The following is a 21,734-nucleotide window of genomic DNA, read 5'->3' as shown; positions in this document are numbered from 1 at the left end:
CAGCTGAAGTTCGATGGCACCTGTCACAGGGGTGCTGGAGCAGGGGGAGGAATGTGAAGCTGGACGGTCCCAGTGAATTTCACACCAGCAAAATGAGGTGCCCGGTTAACTTCGGCTGTTTTGGATGCTCAGATGTTTCCTGCTCTGTGTATGTGGAGGCATTTACACATGGAATTTTTATGGTAATGTTGTGGGAACTCCTAATTCGTGGACTTGGCATGCTGGGAAATGGATGTTCTCAGGAGAAGCATCTGGATGGATAGTCAATCATGGATTTTTTTTTAAGACCACAGTCTGAATGTCTCCTTGGTAGTTCAATACTCATAATGTTTTACTGTTTTGCTGTTGACATCCTGTACATTACAGCTTCCACTCTGGTGGCTGGCTGTCAGTGTGAATGTTGTCAGTCAGAAAATACTGAGATAACTGTCACTCAAGTGGATTAAACTTGAGTGATGTAATCATTGTAGATTTATTGTGGAACCATTTGAAATTGATAACTAAACGGTCCTTTGTCTAGCGTATTAGGTTAAAATCAAAAATGAATTCTGAATGATTTTTTTTCCTCATAAAGAGATTGGATTATTCAGGTTAATCAAATTTAAACCTGTATATGAATTATAAAGCTTCCTTTGAGATGCCTTTCTGTTGAAAGAGGCTGGAGGAAGAATTCCTCAGTAGGTGTAAATGCTTTTGTCTCTTCCTTATGTTACTAAGAATACCAGTGTACCCTGAATCTATGAGCTCAAGTTAATCTTGCATTAAAGACATTACCTTGGAAATGGTTACAAACTATTTCATTAAACTGACAGGTTTAGAGTACGTTAAAAGAGAACAGCTGCAAAGAAAATGTCTTCTGCAACTGTCTCCTTGAATTGTGCTGTGCTCGACTTATGTTAAAGGAGGTTCTCGTTTTATCAGTATAATGTAGCTCAGGTAATCTTTTGAACCCAGATGTATCGAGAATCAACAAGTAAAAAATGCTGGAGGAACCCAGCAGGTCTGGCAACATTTATGGAGGTGAATGAGCAATCGACGTTTGAGGCCCGAGGCCCTTCATGTTTATTTCCCTCTATAGATGCTGCCTGACCTTCACAGTTCCTCCAGAATTTTGTGTGTGTTGATCCAGATTCCCAGAATTTCTTGTATGTCTGTGATACTGAGAACCACTTCACATGGTTTATGCTGATCTTCAGTAATTTTTATGTACATGAATTAATCTGTTTGTTAATGTTAGAGTTAAAATTGGGCTCCAGCTATTTCCCCCAATGGACATTGTCAAGTATTTGCTTATTACTCTTTTCTCAGGTTCAGGTTTGCCATATACATGCATGTGAAACAACGTTCCTCCAGACCAAGTGCACATCGCAGTACATATAACTCAAACACACGTAAAGTGATATTACCACAAGTAAATTAACAAATAATTAAAATATATAGAATATTGACATTTAACATAGAATGCATTAACAACACAAAGGAAAAAGTAAACAGTATGACACTACTGGCACTTCATATGTGACGAGGCCTGGCAGTTCAGTAATCGTGGGGCCCGGGGAAAGAAGCTGTTTCCCATCCTAACAGTTCTCATCCTAACGCTATGGTAACTCCTGCCTGATGGTAGGGGGTCAAAGAGATAGTGGGATGGATGGGAGGGGTCATTGACAATGTTAAGGGCCACGTGAGTTAATAGAACAAAAATAAAACGATGAGACAAAAATGGTGAGCAAAAATGGTAGTGGGTGTTGTTTTCCATTTCAACTGCTGTTCTTAGTAAAACTGGAAATGAGTATGTGAGAAAATAAAGATGGAAGCGACTGCATGTTTTTTAACCAGTGGAAAATGACTGTTAGAGACCTAGTGAAAGAAATATTTCTTTTAACAAGGGATAACTCGATTGTCTCTAAATTTTAATTTATCAAGCTTGTGATGATTTGATTGTGGAGGTTATCCAGTCAGTCAGAAAGTACGGTATGCACATCGAGTGGGCAAAGGAAGAGAGTGTTAGACGAGGTGGAGAGGTATTGTGGGGCGACGTGGGAACAATGTCACTCATGGGTCAAACTAATCCAGGGAGCAGATCTACTCCATCTGGTGTGACTGAGGAAAAATGCCTCCTGGGGAACACGGCCAGTCAAGATGGCGAAAGTAGGCATGATATACAGCATAGAACAGTACAGGCCCTATGGCCCTTTTAACCTACTCCATGATAAATCTAACCCTTCCCCCCTACATAACCCTCCATTTTCTACCATCCATGTGCTAATCTAAGAGTCTCTTAAATGTCACTAATGTATCTGCCTCTACCAACATCTCTGGCAGCGTGTTCTACGTACCCACCACTTTCTAAGAAAAACTACCTGTAATATTCCTCTTATACTTCCCTCAATCATCTTAAAATTATGTCCTCTTGTAACAGCTATTTCCATCCTGGGAAAAAGGTGCTGGCTGTCCACACTACCAATGCTTCTTATCATCTTGAACATCTCTATCAAGTCACCTCTCATCCTCCTTCACTCCAAAGAGAAAAGCCCAAGCTTGCTCAACCTTTCCACATAAGACATGTTCTGTAATCCAGGCAGCATCCTGGTAAATCTCCTCTGCACCGTCTCTAAAGCTTCTGCATCTTTCCTATAGCCAGAACTGAACACAATTTTCCAAGTGTGATCTAACCAGAGTGTGGTATAAACACGACTGCAAATTGAACCAGCAACAAAGCTGCCATAGTCTATGATCAGAGAAAGAGGAACAAGATAGAGTTTTTAAACACCAATTTCAGAAATTACTTACTTGCTTTCGTTGGGGACTGGGGGAGCAGGAGTATCCTGAACAACTATCCAAAACCTAGTGTGTCAGCCGGTCTTCCCTAGTCACTACCCCTCCCCTGCTTCTTGCAGCTTGCTTGTGAGAGTATGTGGAGCTGCTGCGTGTTTTCATCGCCATGGACTGTGGGGGAGAAAAAGTACTGGCGGTTGTTTGATTTCAGTTGCTCTGCCAAGACAACAGCAGTTAGTTAGTAACATGAATTCTATGAGGTGACATGTGAGGCAGTACACGCTGAGAGTAAGAATTATAGGGTTCCATTTAATGGCACACTGTTTAATGAAGTGGAAACGTAAAAGGGCCTTATTGTACAGAACAGGGGACTGTACATGCAGAAGTAGATAAGATCGCAATAAAGACAAACAAACTCCTTTCAGCAGTGTCCAGAGACACAGGATACAAAAGGCAGAGGATGATAATAAGTGTGAGTGCTTTTGATGCTTTCTCCTCAACTGGCTACTCTTATATCTATGTCCTCATTAACATCAAAGCTTTCGATTCAGATTCACTCGGTGGCCACGATATTCGGCACCTCCTGTAACTAATAAAGTAGCCACTGTGTGTACGTTCCTGGTCTTCTGCTGCGGTAGCCCATCCACTTCAGGGCTCGATGTGTTCTGCATTCAGAGATGCTCTTCTACACACCGCTGTTGTAACACGTGGTTATTTGAGTTACTGTCGGCTTCTTGTCATCTTGAACCAGTCTGGCCATTCACCTCTGACCCCCGCCCCCATTAACAAGGCATTTTCCTCAAAGAAATGCTGCTCACTGGATATTTTCTTTTTGTTTTTTTGGCACCATTCTCTGTAATCTCTGGAGAATGCATGAAAACCCCAGGAGATCTGCAGTTTCTGAGATACTCAAACCATCCCGTCTGGCACCAACATCAAGGATGTTTCTATAGTGGGAGAATCTAGGACCAGAGGGCCCAGCCTCAGAATAGAGGGACGTTGCTTTAGAACAGAGATGTGGAGGAATTTCTTGGATATATATATATATACACACACACACATCTAAGCCTTTGCTCCCATCAGATTTACAAACTTGCTCTCTGCTCCATGTTGAAAAAGACTTTTGCACAGTACTGTTTACCACAATGACTTAGCCTGTCGTTCCTTTTCATCTCAACTAGCTGGCATTTTGCAAAATAGAAACATAATGTCCTATCTTTTATATATCATGCCTTGATCTATTAAGGCAATGTGCCATATTTCTTCTTCACCACCCATCTAACTGTCCCAGCATTTTCAGGGATCTGTGGATTTGTATCCTTAGCATTGTTCGCTCTAAGCTGAGTGGGTGCACGGCCACACATGAACTGAAATGCTTTCGCGCACATAGCCTTTGTTGCCGTGCAGAGGAATTGGACACAGCTGGAAAATGTTTATGAAACATGGAAGATTTTCTTTGTACTGCATTTCATATGACCTTTCAATTAATAAATAAAATCAGAAGTATGTGATTTTTCAATTTTCATTCTAAATATTCATAGTATGGCTATTAAAAAATTTAAAGTGTTGTGCAGTTTTCATGCCGTGTAAAAATTTCCTGCTCAGAGAAATGGTTGGTCCACACAGCTGCAAAAAAAAAATTAGAAGGAACATCGATCCTTAGCTCCCTCTTTTGATCAGCATTTCTTGGCTCAGTGCCATGTCCCACCCCTATTTAACTCCTCTGACACTTTTTGGGATTAAACTCCATCTGTCAATGCTCTGCCCAACTTTCTATCTGATCTACATTCTGTTGTAGCCCGAAACAACATCCTTAGCTATCTACCACTCAGAAAATTTTTGTGTCCTCTGCATTCTTACACTCACTCTTACACCTAGATTCAAATCTACATCATTGATATACAGAATATCAGAAACAGCAAGGTTCTCAGAGAACCGATCCCTGAGGTGTTACCCTGGTCTCAGACTTCCACAGATTTCCTGAAGTTCATTCACAATGTGGGTGCAAATGGTAGTTGCAGATGGATCAGATTTAATATTTATTTATTTATCACAGGTACACCAAAATGTGCAGTGAAATGTGTCGTTCGTGTTAACAACCAATACAACCTAGTGATGTGCTGGGAGCAGGCCACACAGTCCAGCACCAGCATAACCCACAACGTCCAGCAGAACAACAGCCGCAAACGACAACTGCAAGCAAACCCTTTTCCTCGCTCCCATCCACCCACTCATACACAGAGTCCTCTAACCCCAGCACAGGCTGGGCCTCCGGCCGCTGATGGACTTGCAGACATCAGCCTCCGACTTCAGCAATGAACTCGTAGACTAAGGGTTTCGGACACCGGGCCGCGACTTCTGAACTTTTGGCTAACTTTTGGGTTTGGTCTTCTGTATCGCAGATGATGGGCCCTCGGACTCCGGATTTGCTGATGACAAAACCCTCTTGAATGTAATAACTAGGCATTCTGCATTTCTGCATTTCTGGTCAAGGATGATTTTGCTTGTCAAGTGGTATTCATTGATTGCTGGTTATTGTGTCATCTTCTTAGAAACCACAGAAATCTGCCAGAAATACTGAAGAACTAGGGATAGCTTCAAAAACATTTCCAAAGGCAATGCCTCAAAAAGGCAACATCCATCATTAGGTACTTCCACCACCCAGAACATGCCCTTTTCTCATTACTACCATCAGGGAGACATACACTCAATGTTTTAGGAATAGCTCCTTCCCCTCCACCATCACATTTCTGAATGGTCCATGAACACTACCTCATTATTTTTGCACTACCTATTTAATTTTTAATATATTTCTCATTATAATTAATAGTATATTTTATGCCTTTCACAGTACTGTTTCCACAAAACAATAAATTTTATGACACATGTCTGTGATAATAAACCTGATCCTGATTCCAATGAGTTGCCGATGAACAAATCGTGCCATCGCAAAAAGAAGGCTCTGGGAAGAGAGTCTGGTTCGAGGCTGAAGAGTGGACTGTCTTCATCTCTGTCATCTGTCATTTGCTGTCTGTCTTCAAAGACTGACCTCAGTCCACTTGAAGTAATGACATACCTTGAACATCCTTCTTTTCAAGTCAGTATCCATGAGTTATGCGTTTTGTCTGCTTCTTATAGAAGAAGATTAAGTGAATTAGATGAAGAACTGTCTCCTGGGGCACTGGATAACTGCTATGAAATGTAGTGGTTTTGCTTTGTGAAGATGGATAAACAGATTTTCAGGTTGTCAGTGCAAGTAATTGTAATCAGAAGAAATTGCTTTACATTCTGCTTGGTTCCTTGTTGTTACCTCCTTTAACAGGAAGGTGATGTAAAGAGATAATTGGGAAAATCTTACTGTTCAGAGGGAGGTTTACAATAGTGCCGAGGGGGGAAGAGGGAGAGTGATTGATGTGATTTTGCCTGACCAGCAATCGGACTTCTTATGGAACCAGCCACCTGTAATGGAGGCAAAGCGGTGACACCAGTGGTGTTCCATTGATGGAAATGCTACCTCAGGATCAAAATCAGGTACAATATCACTGGTATATGTCGTGAAATATGTTGTTTCGCAGCAGCAGTACAATGAAATACATAATTAAAAACCATAAATTATATTAAGTAGTATATATGGCAGAGCAGACTCGATGGGCCAAATGGCCTAATTCTGCTCCTATATCTTATGGTCTTATATATAAAATTAGGTAGTGCAAAAATAGAGCAAAAAAGAGTGAAGCAGTGTAGATGGGTTCATTGTCATTCAGAAACCTGATGTCAGTGGGGAAGAAGCTGTTCCTGAAATGTTGAATGTGTGCCTTCAGGTCTGGCTGATGATAGCAATGAGAAGAGAGCATGTCCTGGGTGATGGGGTTCCTTAATGACAGATAAGGTATCATCTTTTGAAAGTGTTTTGGATGCTGGGAAGGCCATGATGAAGCTGGCTGAGTTTACAACTTTCTGCAGCTTTTTATGTTCCTGTGCAGAGGCCCTCCATACCAAATGGTGATGCAACCAATGATACCTCCTTCCACACAGAACCACACTAAGGTTTCCTCCAAAGCAGATCTAGCGTTTCCTCAACAAAGTCCTTTGGATTGATACATTCTTTAGGAGCACCTGTGAGTTTCATGGTGATAGATTATTAATCTCTGTAATTGCTGTTTGCATGGCCCCTAACATTTCTCAGTGTTTACAGGAAAGGAAGGAGACAGGATACCAAATAATCACAAGCATGAAAAATTCTTCAGATGCTGGAAATCAAAGCAACACATACAAAATGCTGGAAGAACTCAGCAGATCAGACAGCATCTGTGGAAATGAATAAAGAGTTGACATTTTGGACGGAGACCCTTCATCAGGACTGGAAAGGAAGGGGAGAGAGAGCGGAACAAAAAAGGTGGGGGGAGGGGAAGGAGGATGCCAGATATTGCGAAGAAACTAATATTGCAAAAGGGAGGGGAGTTCATCAAAGGTAAAATTACCCATCAGATGGCAGTAGGATCGTTTTCTTTGCAGGCTGTAGTTCAGATTTTATAGAGTAGTAGATGCCTCGTCATGGTGGAGGCAGATATGCTAATGGTAATTAAGGAACATACATCAAAGTTGCTGGTGAACGCAGCAGGCCAAGCAGCATCTATAGGAAGAGGCGCAGTCGACGTTTCAGGCCGAGACCCTTCGTCAGGACTAACCGCCTCTTCCTATAGATGCTGCTTGGCCTGCTGCGTTCACCAGCAACTTTGATGTATGTTGCTTGAATTTCCAGCATCTGCAGAATTCCTGTTGTTTGCGTTTTAATGGTAATTAAGAGGTTTTTAGATAGACACATAAAGATGTAGGGCAGGGCTTCCCAACCTGGAGTCCACTTTGGTTAATGGTATAGGTCCACGACATAAAAAATGTGGGGAATTAGGTGGGGGGCAGAATATGAATCATGTACAGGCAGAAGAGATTTAGTTTAATTAGGTATTGCGTTCGGCACACATTTTGTTAGCCGAAGGGCCTGTTTCTGTGCTGTACTGTTCTACGTTCCAATTGGACAGATTAATTGCAGGAAGGATGTCCCCAGTGGTGAGAGAGTCCGGGACTAGTCATAGAATAAAGACTAATCAGTGCGGGGCTGAGGGGAACAAAAAATTCTTCACTCAGTTTTTTAAATTTATTTATTCCAGGGCTTCCAGGCCAAGCCAGCATTCAATTGTCTATCTTTAGTTGCTCTTGAATATGTAGTGGTGATCTACCTTCTAGAACCACTACAGTCACTGAGGTGTAGCTATTCCCAACACTGCTGTGAGGGAGAGAGTTCCACCATTTTGTCCCAGTGAGTGTGAAGAAGCGGTGATATATTTCCGAGTTAAGAATAGTCATAGTCATACTTTATTGATCCCGGGGGAAATTGGTTTTTGTTACAGTGGCACCATAAATAATAAATAGTAATAGAACCATAAATAGTTAAATAGTAATATGTAAATTATGCCAGTAAATTATGAAATAAGTCCAGGACCAGCCCATTGGCTCAGGATGTCTGACCCTCCAAGGGAGGAGTTGTAAAGTTTGATGGCCACAGGCAGGAATGACTTCCTATGATGCTCAGTGCTGCATCTCGGAGGAATGAGTCTCTGGCTGAATGTACTCCTGTGCCCAACCAGTACATTATGTAGTGGATGGGAGACATTGTCCAAGATGGCATGCGACTTGGACAGCATCCTCTTTTCAGACACCACCGTGAGAGAGTCCAGTTCCATCCCCGCAACATCACTGGCCTTACGAATGAGTTTGTTGATTCTGTTGGTGTCTGCTACCCTCAGCCTGCTGCCCCAGCACACAACAGCAAACATGATCGCACTGGCCACCACAGACTCGTAGAACATCCTCAGCATCGTCCGGCAGATGTTAAAGGACCTCAGTCTCCTCAGGAAATAGAGACGGCTCTGACCCTTCTTGTAGACAGCCTCAGTGTTCTTTGACCAGTCCAGTTTATTGTCAATTCGTATCCCCAGGTATTTGTAATCCTCCACCATGTCCACACTGACCCCCTGGATGGAAACAGGGGTCACCGGTACCTTAGCTCTCCTCAGGTCTACCACCAGCTCCTTAGTCTTTTTCACATTAAGCTGCAGATAATTCTGCTCACACCATGTGTGGTGTGATGGTGGATGGCTTGAAGGGCAACTTGCAAATGGTGGTGTTTGCATGCTTTTGATGCCCTTGTCCTAGCTGGTAGAGGTCATGGGTTTGAAAAGTGCTGTCTAGCAAGTCTTTGTTCTGCATTACATCATGTAGACAGCACACACTGCTGTCACTGTGCGTTGGTGGAGGAGGGAATGTAGTGAACCTGTGAAACTCGTCATGGTGGCATCGCGGTTAGAGCGACGCTGTTACTGCTCAGGGTGTTTCAGAGTTTGGAGTTCAATTCCACCGCCATTCTGTAAGGAGATTCTGTAGGCCTCCCCATGGAATGTGTGTGTTTCCTCCAGGTGCTCCGGTTTCCTCCCACAGCCCAGAAACATAGCGGGTAGGTTAATTGGTCATTGTAAATTGACCCTTGATTAGGTTAGCATTAATGGATTTGTCTGGGCTTGCTGGGATGGTATGAGGGCTGGAAGGCGCTGCATTGGTTAAAAAAAAATAAACACACAAACAAATAATAAATAAACAGATAAAGCTGTTGGATTCAGTATAGAATTGTTATTTGTACCTTCTAGTAGTTCAACTTACCTATCTTTGCTTATATTATATAATTGCCTATTTACATGTAATTGTTCAGTGCATTTTCCAGTAACGCTGGTACAGCTGCATCCATATTTTTCAAGAAATTTCTTAGTTTTCAGTAGCAGGTGTCACAACACTTGAATCTAGCTATTTTATCACTGGAATTTTTGTTATCTCTAGTCTGAGTATGAGACAACCACAACTACTTTTTCCTTTTATCTTTTCTTTCTTTTTCAGCTTCTCTTTTTCATTGTGATATTTTGTGACTCCCAAAATAATCGAAAGGAAAGCAGGAAAATGGGTTTACTCCCTTCCTCAAACAAGAGAAAATCTGCAGAAGCTAGAAATCCACTCAACGCACACAAAATGCTGGAGGAACTCAGCAGGCCAGGCAGCATCTATGGAAGTTGAAATTTCATCAAAGTCCTGATGAACGGTCTGGGCCCAAATCATCGACAGTTTATCCTTTTCCACAGATGCTGCCTGGCCTACTGAGTTCCTCCAGCATCTTGTGTGTATTGCTTCCTTCCTCCTTACTTTTAGTGAGGCTCACATTTATGACATGGTAATGTCATGACGCATCCCATTCACGTATTTTTTACATATAAGCTGTAAGCAAACGAAGAAAACTTAATCAACATTACTCAAATATTACTGATAATCGAATACACAACATGTTTGTTTTCTACAGTTGTAACACTTAATAAAATGATCAGAAGCAATGAGTGTTTATGCCTCGTTCTTGACTTAGGAAGAACACTTGGATCACAAAATAACCAGACCCAACAAAGCGAGATCAGTGAGAGATCCAAGAGGAATTGCAGATAATTCTTCAGGCTAAAGGCACCAAGGGTTGTGGGACAAAGTGGAAGCAGTTTGCTGAATTTGGATATGATCAGCATGATCATATTGAAAGATAGCACAAGCTCGAAAGGGCAGAATGGTCCATTTTTTTAAGGTCCCCTGAGTACTGTAACATATGCAAGAAAAATATATTCTTTTTTTAAAATAAATCTGATTATTTTATATTGGTTGTCAACTTTCTATTGTGTGTATTTATTAAGTTTTATGCAAAATATTTACGTTTGATCTCAGCTTGGTGCTTTTTCCTTCCTGGTTTGTTGACTGTGTCAACTCCTCAGTCACTCAGGCAGTTGCATTAAATCCTGTACCTGACCTCCTGCTCAGGTGACAGACATTGTGCTGCTCGGAAACGGTTAGCGTAACATTATTACAGCACCAGCTATAAGATCGCAGTTCAATTCCTGTCGTTATCTGTAAGGTGTTTGTGCATTCATTACCCCTTGACAAATTGGGTTTCTTCCCACATTCCAAAGATATATGGTTGGGGTTACTAAGTTGTGGGCGTGCTGCGTTTGCGCCAGAAGTGTGGCAACACATGCGGGCTGCCCCCCACCATCCTTGCTGATCTGACTTGATGCAAACAATGTATTTCATGGTACGCTTCCAAGTTCAGTACTGTGCAAAATTCTTTGGCATACATATACATAGATAGGGTGCCTAAAACATTTGCACAGTCGACTGTTTGTCAATGAGGAGCGGAAAGTGAGTTTCTGAGTCTGGTGGGAGCAAAGGCTGTTGGGAATGGTGACGGTAGAGTGCTGCGGGAGGGGTGTGGGACAGGTGGCAGGAAGGAGTGACAGGGATGTGGGTGCGTGGGTGCAGACTCGCGCAGCCCTGAGGCACCAGGCAAGGTCATGTGATACCAAACAGTTGGTTTCCTGATCATTATCGATCAGTACTGTTGTATGTCTGACGCTTCCCACTCCCTCCCCTCTCCCTGGCCCCTTCCCACTCTCAGTCCACAACAGAGACCCACATCAGAATCTGGTTTATCTTCACTCACATGTGTCATGAAATTTGATTCTTTTTTTTGTGGCAACCGTATAGTGCAATACCTAAGATTACTACAGTACCGTGCAAAAGTCTTAGACACATTTATATAGCTAGGGTGCTGAAGACGTTTGCACAGTACTGTAGGCACTTTGATAATAAATTTACTTTGAAATCTGATGTGTGCCTTGAGAAAGAAACTTACAAAAATAGCCATATATATGTGCCTAAGACTTTTGCTCAGAACTGTATGCAACTGTAAAGCTAATCTTTATCTTTATTATATAGTCATAGAACATTCTTTCTCAGAAAGTGGATCTTTGGCTCACTTAGTCCATTCAGGCCTGGTCTTCGGGTTAGTCCCACCTACCTGCACCAGGACCTTAGGCCCTTCATATCCCTCCCATCCATATACTTACCCAAACCTCTTAAATATTACAATTGAGCCCATGTCCCCCAGTGTCCCCTGGCAACTCATTCCACACTCTCTGCACCTTCTGAGTGAGGGAGTTCAATCGTTGTTACATTTTCATGGGCACCTCTCACTGAGGTCACCAGTGTTTGCCCATTGATTTAATAGTTGCTTAGCAACACACATGACGGGGAGGAACTCAGCAGGTCAGGCAGCATTTATGAAATGAATAGATAGTCAAAGTTTCGAGCTGAGGCCCTTCATCGGGATTAGAAACAAAGAAGCTAGGATAAGATGATGGAAGGGTGGGAGAAGGAGTACAAGCTGGTAGGTGATTGGTGAGACCAGGTGATGGGGAAGTTGGTGAGTGGTGAGGGGGAGGAAATGAAGTGAGATGTGGGGAGATGATAGGTGGAAAAGGTGAAGGGCTGAAGAAGACGGAATCTGATCAGAGAGGACAGTGGACCATGGGTGAAAGGGAAGGAGCAGGGGCACCAGAAGGAGGTGATAGGCAGGCGATGAGAAGAGAAGGGGTAAGAGGGAAGCCAGAATGGGAATGGAGAAAGAGAGAAAGGGAGCAGGGAGGGAGAGGAATTACCAGATTTTAGGAAAAGCAATGTTCTTTTCAGCAGTGTTCTTTTCATTAGAATCATTATGATTTTCAAGGGGCTTTTCATTGTTTTTGATTATGTACTTTTTCTTGTCTGATTTTGATTTCTCTTGAATGTTGCCTGTTACATATTCTCTTTTCATCCGCTTTTTGTTCTTTACATCTTTCTTAGGATCTGTACTACTTTTTAAAACTTTAGACGTTCTTCCTTTTAGCTTTGCGTTGTCCCTTACCTCATTAGTCATCCTCGGCTCTTTTTTAATCTGGCAGCCAAAGCTCTTGCCCCCTCTGGGATATGAACTGCATTGCATTGTTCTCTTTTGAACACCTCCAACTGATCTTCTGTCACTTTATCCATTAACAGATTTGTCCAGCTTACCTTGGGGACTCTGCTTCTCATCACACTTTAAGTCAGCCTTATCCAAATCTGGAAGCTTAGTAGCTACTTCCCGTAAGAAATGGGAACAGGAGTAGGTCATGAAAGCCTCCTGAGCCTGTTCCGCCACTCAAAAGGTTCACGGCCAAATCTGATCTCATCCTCAATTTCATTTTTCTGCCTGGTCCCATTAACCTCGATTTCCTCTACACCCTAAAAACAAGTTATGTAATTTAGCTGATGTATTTAATGAACCAGCCCCCCCCCCCCCCACAACCCTCTGGAGTAGAAATATTAAAAGAAGGCTGGTCACCAGAGAAATCATTTAGAATCAGAATCAGGTAAAATATTAACAGTGTATGTCGTTAAATTTGTTATTGCATTACATAATAATAAAAGCTGTAAATTACAGTAAGTATATACATATTTAAAAAGTTATATTAAATAGGTAGTGCACAAAGAGAATTAAAATTAGTGAGGTGGTGCTCATGGATTCGATGTCCATTCAGAAATCTGATGGTAGAGGGGAAGAGGCTGTTCCTGAATCATTGAGTGGGTGTCTTCGGGTTCCTGTACCTCCTCCCTGATGGTAGCAATGAGAAGAGGGCATGTCCTGGGTGATGGGGGTCCTTAATGATGGATACCACCTTTCTGAGGCATCGCTCCTTGAAGATGACTTGGATGCTGGAGAGGCTAGTGCTCATGATGAAAGTGACTAAGTCTACGTCCTCCTGCAGCTTATTCGATCCTGTGCCATGCCCCCCCCCCCGCCGCTCCATACAAAATGGTGATGCAGCCAGTTAGAATGTTCTCCATGTAGTTAAAATGTAGAAATTTGCAGATGTCTTTGGTGACATCCGAAATCTCCTCAAACTCCTAATGAAATATAGCTGCTGTCGTGCCTTCCTTGAATTCTTCCTCATTTCACAGTTGACTATGTTTCTTGACACTATGTACCCTTGTTAGACCGTCGGACAGAGGAGCAGAATTAGGCTATTCAGCCCACCAAGTCTGTTCTGCCATTCAATTATAGCTGATTTATTTTCTCTCCCAGCTTCACTTTCCTGCCATCTCCCCGTAACCTTTGACACCCTTACTAATCAAGAACCCGTGCACCTTCACTTTAAATACACCTGATAACTTGGCTTTCACAGCTGTCTGTGGCAATGAATTCCATAGATTCACCATCTCTGGCTAAAGGGTTTTCTCTGTTCTAATGAGATGTCCTTGTACTTTGAGCTTGTGTCCTCTGGCCATAGACTCCCACTATTTGAGACATCCTCTTCACATCCACTCTATCTCAGACTTTCAGCATTTGGTAGGCTTCAATGAGTTCCCCCTTCTTTCTTCTAAACTCCAGTGAGGATAGGCCTAGAGCCATCATATGCTCCTCCCACCTTAACCCTTTCATTCTTAGGATCATTCTTGTAAACCACTTCTGGACTTTCTCCGCTGCCAGCACATCCTTTCTTAGATTTGGGACCCTAAGTTGCATGCAATACTCCAAATGTGGCTTGACCGATGCCTTCTAAAGCCTCAGCATTACCACCCTTGCTTTTATATTCTAGTGCAATGGAAATTAATGCTTGTTCTAGATTCCCCCCACCCAGGGAAGGTCTCTCAGGATTTTAGATAGATCACTTTCTTTCTTCAAAGTTCCAAATGATCTTTCTGTATAAAACTACCTTTTTGTACTAGGAGTTAATTTAGTTAGTCTTTTCATCAGTCCTCCATTAACACAGTGTGGCCCCAACTATCAATTCCTTCTTTTTCCTTGAACCTTCCAAATTCAGCCACAGACATCAGCCCCCAGCATAAGGGCTCTCTCCACACCTCACCCAAGTTTGAAAGGCAGAGAAAGATTGAAGAATGAAAGCGATTTTCATCTATTCAGTCCTGTAGGATGTCCACCAGTGAAGAGATTTGGTATGCTACCAAAGAACAGCATTTTGTTTTACAAACGTATGGCGGAAAGCATTCTGATTGGTTGCATCACTGCCTGGTGCGCAGCCGCCAATGCGCGGGATTGCGAGACGCTACAGAGGGTTCTGCACTCAGTCAGCTCTATCACGGACACAAACCTCTCCTCCATTGAGGACATCTTCAGAAGACAGCATCCATCACAAAGGACCCACATCACCTGGGAAATGCCCTCTTCCCTTTACTACCATCAGGGAGAAGGCACAAGAGCCTGAAGACGCACACTCAGTATTTTAGGAGCAGCTTCTTCCCCTCTACCATCAGATTTCTGAACAGTTCATGAACACTGCCTTGCACTATTTAGTTATTTGTTGTTATAACTTTTGGTTATTCTTATGTTTTGCACTATACTTGTGCCACGACACAACAAATTTTCACAACGCACTCTATATCAGTGACAATAAACCTGGTTCTGATTCTGACGGTTGTTTTTAGCAATCTTGAACTATGGTCACTCTTGTAACACAGGAAACATAACAGTTAATTTAAGTGTGGCAAGATCTCACAAAGCGTTATACTATAATGAAAGTTTTATCAATGCTGTCTGAAGAAAAAATACTAATCTGGGCACGCAGCATACACTCAGAGGTCACTTTATTAGATAACTGCTGTACCTAAAACATGGCCTCTGAGTGTTATGTTTGGGTCTTCTGCTGCTGTAGCCCACCCACTTCAAGGTTCGACATGTTGTGCATTCAGAGATGCTCTTCTGCCCACCACTGTGGTAACACGTAGTTATTTGAGTTACTGTCACCTTCCTGTCTGCTTGAACCAGTCTGGCCATTCTCCTTGGACCTCTCTCATTAACAAGGTGTTATACACAGAACTGCCACTCGATGGATTTTTTTTTGTTTCTTAGTGCATTCTCTGTAAACTCCAGAGCAGCGCTTCTCACCCAGGGGTCTACAGACCCCTTGATTAATGGCAAGCCTTCATGGCTTTAAAAAGGTTGGGTACCTCTACTTTAGAGACTGTTGTACTCGAATACCCTGGGAATTCAGCAGCTTCTGGAATCCTCAGAGCACCCCATCTGGCGTCAACAATCATTCCACTGCCAAAGTCACTTAGATCATATCTCTTCCCCATTCTGATATTTGGTCTGAACAACAACTGAACCTCTTGACCATGCCTGCATGCTTTTTATGTATTGAGTTGCTTGCACATGATTGGCTGATTAGATATTTGCATTAATGAGCAGACGTACTGATACGTACCTAATAAAGTGTCCACTGACTGTAAAATACAAAATCAAGCATTGAAGTATATTTAAAAATAACCTAATTTTTTTTTCACACTTGTGCATGATTAATTTTCGTTCATTATTTTTATGATAGCAAAATCAGGACATTTGATTTCAGATTAATTGCAAATTAATTACAAGATAAAATCAATGCAAGCATGTTTAATTTGCATTTATGCAAATACTTCTGGATCGATGCTTTCTAGTTCGTTTCAGTTCAGTTAAACTGCATTGCTGCTCTCTCATGCAAGTGCTCTAGATACCCTGGCTATGCTCACCATACTTGTTCTGCTGTGTGGATTTCCTGCTTTTTCTTTGGCAGCCCATTAGGGAATTTATTACATAATGGCTGCATTTGAATTGGTTTATTATGGTCACATGTACCAAGATACAGTGAAAAGTTTGTCTTGCATACTATTCGTGCAGGTCAGATCGTTACACAGTGCATTGAGCTAGAACAAAACAAAACAGTGACAACGCCAAATAAATAAAAGCTACAGAGAAAATGCAGGCCACACACATACAAAATGCTGGAGGAACTCAGCAGGCCAGGCAGCATCTATGGGAAAGAGTAAACAGTCGAGGTTTTGAGCCGAGACCCTTCATCGGAACAGTGATGAGCACGCAGAAGGGGCAGTGCAGGTAAACAATAAAGTGCAAAGTTAGATTGAGGCCAAGAGTTAGTTTCATTGCAAGAGGTCCATCCAAGAATCTGATAGCAGGATAACAGCTGTCCTTGAGCCTGGTGGTACATGCTTTCAGGCGTTTGTATCTTCTGCCTAATGGGAGAGGGGAGAAGAGAGAATGAGCAGGTGGGTGGAACTTTTGACAATGCTGGCTGCTTTACTGAGGCAGTGAGAAGTATAGACAGAGTCCGCAGTGAGGAGACTGGTTTCTGTGATGTGCAGAGCTGCGTCCTTGGCGCTCTGCAGTTTCTTGCGTTCACATGCAGAACTGTTACCATAGCAAGACATTATGCATCCAGATCGAATGCTCTCTGTGATATATTGATAAAAATTGCTTAAGGGTTGACGAGAACCTATTGGATTTCTCTGGATGAAGTGGTGAGCTTTCTTGGTCATGACATTGATGCATTTGGACCAGAGTTCTTAGGGGACTGATGAGCCAATGTGTGAACTGTAGACTCTTCCACAGATTGGTCAGGATGTGAGTGAGTGGGTAGTTAATAACGTAGGGCACTCTTTCCAGCATTTACGCTGGGCTTTGGAGATCATGTACAGTACTTGAGGTTCTCAGTGCCATCCCCAATACTCTTCCTTCATTTTGAGTGCTCTGGGGCCAAGGATTTCCAGGAGTCAATGGAGATGATGCAACTTTTTTTCCCCAAGAAGTTCATGAGAACTTCCTTGAAAAATTTCCTCCGTCTGTCTCATAATCTCTTTCCAAAATATAGATTGGAGTAGACTGTTTCTAAAGATCAATATCCAAAGTTAATTTATTACCAAGGTACATATATGCACCATATACTATGCTGAGATTCATTTTCTTCCAGGCATTCACAGCAGAAGAAAAAAAACAATAGAATCAATGAAAAATTGCACGCAAAGACTGACAAATAAACAATGAGCAGAAGGCGGCAAATTGCAAATACAAATAAATAAATAAATAACACTGATAAGTTGTAGAGATCTTGAAAGTGAGTCCAGTGGTTGTGGAATCAGTTCAGTGTTTAGGAGAGTGGAGTTATCCCCTCTGGTTCAAGACCCTGATGGTTGAAGGGTAATAACTGTTCCTGAACCTGGTGGTGCGGGTCCTGAGGCTCCTACACATTCTTCCCAATCGCACCAATGAGAAATGAACATAGCCTGGATGGTTTCTAGTTTAAATAATTGAAAGGGTCACTGCTCCAGCAGAGCTGAGTGAGAGTACTTAGGACCCCCTGAGGATGTAAGGCTGATGAATTTGGAGAATTGTGGGAAAAAAAAATTGTTTGTATCTGTGCAGTACTCTCAAATCGATAGGGTGGACGTGGAGAGGATGTTTCCTATGGTGGGGGTATCCAGAACTAGAGAGCACAGTCTCAAAATTGAGGGGAGACCTTTTAGAACAGTGGTAAGGAGGACATTTTTTAGCCAGAGGGTAGAGAATCTGTGGAATGCTCTGCCACAGACAGCGGTGAAGGCCAAGTCCGTGACTATATTTAAGGCAGAAGTTGATAGTTTCCTGATCACTCAGGGCATCAAAGAATATGGTGAGAAGGCAGGTGTAAAGGGTTGAGTGGGATCCGGGATCAGCCATGATGGAAGGGCAGAGCAGACTTGATGGGATAAATGACTTAATTCTGCTCCTATATCTTTTGGTCTAAGTGCCTGCTATAAGATAATCTAAATCTCGGCAGCATGTTGGAGAGCTGCCCAGGAGGCCATGAGATCTGAGTCAATTTTGAAGTCTTGGAGGGCAAGGTAGTGCAATGGTTAGCGCCAGTGATTGGGGTTTGATTCCTGCTGCTTGCTGTCTCTAAAGAGTTTTTATGTTCTCCCTGATTGCATAGATTTCCTCTCGGTGTTCTGGTTTCATTCCACATTCCAAAGTCGTATGAATTAGTAAGAGTTAGTAAGTTGTGGGCATCCTATATTGGCACCAGAAAAACAGCATTACTTGCGGGCTGCTCTCATCACATCATTGGACTGTGTTGGTCATTGACACAAGCAACACATGTTTCAATAACAAATCAAGCCATTAAGGCTAATTTTCTGTACCGTCAGTCAAAGGCTCTTACTGATAATTGTAAGTCAGATTAATTTCAGCCTTTGGTGAGAGGCTCCCGAGACATGTGAAACAGTTAATGTTTTCCAAGATCTCACCATGAACCTTTGTTGTTGGATGGTGACATCGTATATTGGAGCTGGTTGGAAGAGAGGCTTTAATTTGCAGAGCTTAAGTGCATTGCCAGTCCCCTTATATGCTTCTATGAACACATTGATGATAGTTTGGAGCAAATAGATTTCAGGGTCATGGTTAACTTGCCTTTTCTGTGACCTGCTCAGTACCTCATTATGCAAGGAATAGTAGCTTAGTATCCCTTATTTTCCCTGTACCGTATTAGCTATTAGACTTAGTAGTTCACCCTCAGAAATTTTCCTAAAGCCCAATTGAAGTAAAATCTCTGATTTTTAAAAGGGAACTTTGTATCTCAACACGCATTTCAATCTGCTGATGTGCTCAAGTGTGATCAAAATGGATTTGGGTGTATTGGAGAGGGTCCAGAGGCAGTTCACGAGAAAGATTCTGGGAATGAAAGGGTTAATGTATGAGGAGCATTTGATGGCTCTGGGCTTACACTCATTGGAGTTTGGAAGTATGAGGGTGTATCTCATTGAAACCTATCAAATTTTGAAAGGTCTAGATAGAATGGACATGAAGAGAGTGTTTCCTATGGTGGGAGAATCCAGGACCAGAGGGGACAGCCTCAGAATATAAGGACGTCACTTTAGAACAAAGATGAGGAGGAATTTCTTTAGCCAGATGGTGGTGAATCTGTGGAATTCATTACCACAGGTGGCTGTGGAGGCCAAGTCTTTGGGTATAAAGTAAAAGCTGAGAAATTCTTGATTAGTAACTGCACCAATGGTTACAGGGAGAAGGCAGGAGAACAGGGTTAAGAAGAATAATAAATCAGCCATGATGGAATGACAGAGCAGACTCGATGGACAAAATGGCCTAATTCTCCTCCTATATCCTATGGTCTTATGGTCTGAAATGCCCATCCTGCTTTTCTCCTCTACAAGGAAATTTGAAATGTTAAAGCATTTAAATCAACTAGATATGTTCTCTTCTTTTATTACATGCATAGCTCAAGGCATATAGTTAATGTTCAAAGACGGGCTGTAAAAGCTATTAAATATAAATATAGTTATTTATTGCAGATGGAACTTTGATTAGTATCCTTCTCCCTGATAATTTATTCCAGGCTTTTAATTTGGTGCAACACTGCACTCAGTGAATGCCATTAGTCAGAAAATAATCACTGCTCCTTTTGCTTAGGGAAGTGTCAATGCAGCGAACGTTGTGTTTGGGAAGAAGTTGGGGAAGGGAGAGCAGTGTTGAAGGATGTAGTCCTGACGAAGGGTCTTGGCCCAAAACATCGACTATTTACTCTTTTCCATAGATGCTGCCTGACCTCCAGCATTTTATATGTTGAGGGACGTAGTGTCTGTCTGAATCTCTGAATGGACTTGCGCTTTTCCACTGCACTTCATTATTTTTATACAATGAGCCTAGTTTGGATTATTGTATTTAAAAAAAAAACAGTGGGTGCTGGAAGTGCTAAGCAGGTCAGCCAGCATCCCAGCAGTGAAAAGAACAAATTAATCTTTCAAGATGATGACCTGTCATCAGAACTGGCAAAGTGGGAAGGCTGGCTATCTGAGACTGCAGGGCTCTGGAGGCCCTGAAGAGCGAAGTCGCTGTTTCTGTGCTCACATTGGACTTTGCTGAGGAAGCACTGTATCATGGGCCAAAGACAAAGAGGTCAGATATAAAGTGGATGGAGGGTTAAAATGGTGGTCAACAGAAGCTTGGATTCATGTTTGGAAACATGAGGAATTCTGCAGATGCTGGAAATTCAAAGTTGCTGGTGAACGCAGCAGGCCAGGCAGCATCTCTAGGAAGAGGTACAGTCGACGTTTCAGGCCGAGACCCTTTGGATAGAGGTTGATTTGAGGTCCTCTCTGTAATTGCTCTTTTCTCTCCATGAATATGGTACGATTTCTCCTTCTGGTAAAAATGTTTTCCCTCCTACTCTTCTCTTCTTCTGTTCCTCACTCTGGCCTCTTGCCCCTTCTCATCTGTCTATCTCTTCCCCTGGTGACCCTCTTCCTTCCCTTTCTCCTGCAGTCTACTTACCTCTACTATCAGCTTCCTTCCTCTGCAGCCATTTACCTTTCCTACCCACCTATCACCTTCGACCTTTCCCCTTCTTCCCCAGAGCCACCATTTTATTTTGGCATCTTTCCACTTCCTTTCCAGCCAGAGTCGTCGACTGTTCATCCATTTCCATAGATGCTGCCAGACCTGCTGAGTTTCTCCAGCATTTGGAGACAATAGAAAATCAGTTTCTTTTATTCTTTCGACATGCTGGTATTTATGTATTTATACAAATTTTATTCCATACTTCTAGCATTGTTTTTATATAATTCTTTATTCTCTATAATTGCTGAATGTTGTTACTTTATTGCATATCGTGCCAACACACAACAGCAAATTCCTGATACCTTTTGCGTTGCTCTGCAGACTGTCCCATGTTTATAGTTTGATCTGTTGAGTTTTTCCAGCTATCTCCAATTTTCAGCACCTACTACTTTGCTTATGCAATATTTTGTAATTCAGTCCCAAAATTTTCTCTCTTCTTCTCTGTTTCCATTCACCTTCATTCCAGAAGCACGGAGAGCATCCTGACTTTACCATCACCTGGTGTGGGAACTGCACCAACCTTGATCGCTGGGCACTGCAGAGAGTGGTACGGACAGCCCAGTGCATCTGTGGTTGTGAACTTTTCTCTAATGAGGACATTTACAGCAGCAGGTGCATAAAGAAGGCCTGGAAGGTCACTGGGGACACCAGTCACCCTAACCATAAACTGATTCAGCTGCTTCCGTCTGGCAAACGGTACTACAGCATTAAAGCCAGGACCAACAGGCTATGGGACAGCTTCTTTCTACAAGCCATTAGACTTATAAATTCACATGTCTGTACATTCCAACAGAGTCATAATGTGAAGATTTTTACTCCCTCATGTTGTGGGACAGATGTAAGGTTT

At 42.4% G+C, this 21,734-nt stretch overlaps 1 long non-coding RNA gene across 2 annotated transcripts in view; it reads left to right on the top strand.

Annotated features, from left to right (window-relative positions):
• Positions 1–21,734, top strand: part of LOC134357842 (uncharacterized) — a 113,332-nt gene that overhangs the window by 19,452 nt on the left and 72,146 nt on the right. The window contains exon 1 of one of the 2 annotated variants that reach the window (XR_010020737.1): positions 99–148. The exons of the other annotated variant lie outside the window; for it this stretch is intronic. This is a non-coding gene — a long non-coding RNA (uncharacterized LOC134357842). Of the gene's footprint in view, positions 1–98; positions 149–21,734 lie in introns of those variants that run through there. 2 annotated transcript variants of the gene reach the window in all.

The sequence above is a fragment of the Mobula hypostoma genome, chromosome 17 (assembly GCF_963921235.1).
Source record: "Mobula hypostoma chromosome 17, sMobHyp1.1, whole genome shotgun sequence".
In the NCBI taxonomy this organism is placed as follows: domain Eukaryota; kingdom Metazoa; phylum Chordata; class Chondrichthyes; order Myliobatiformes; family Myliobatidae; genus Mobula; species Mobula hypostoma.
This window is presented reverse-complemented; position numbering and strand designations above follow the sequence as displayed.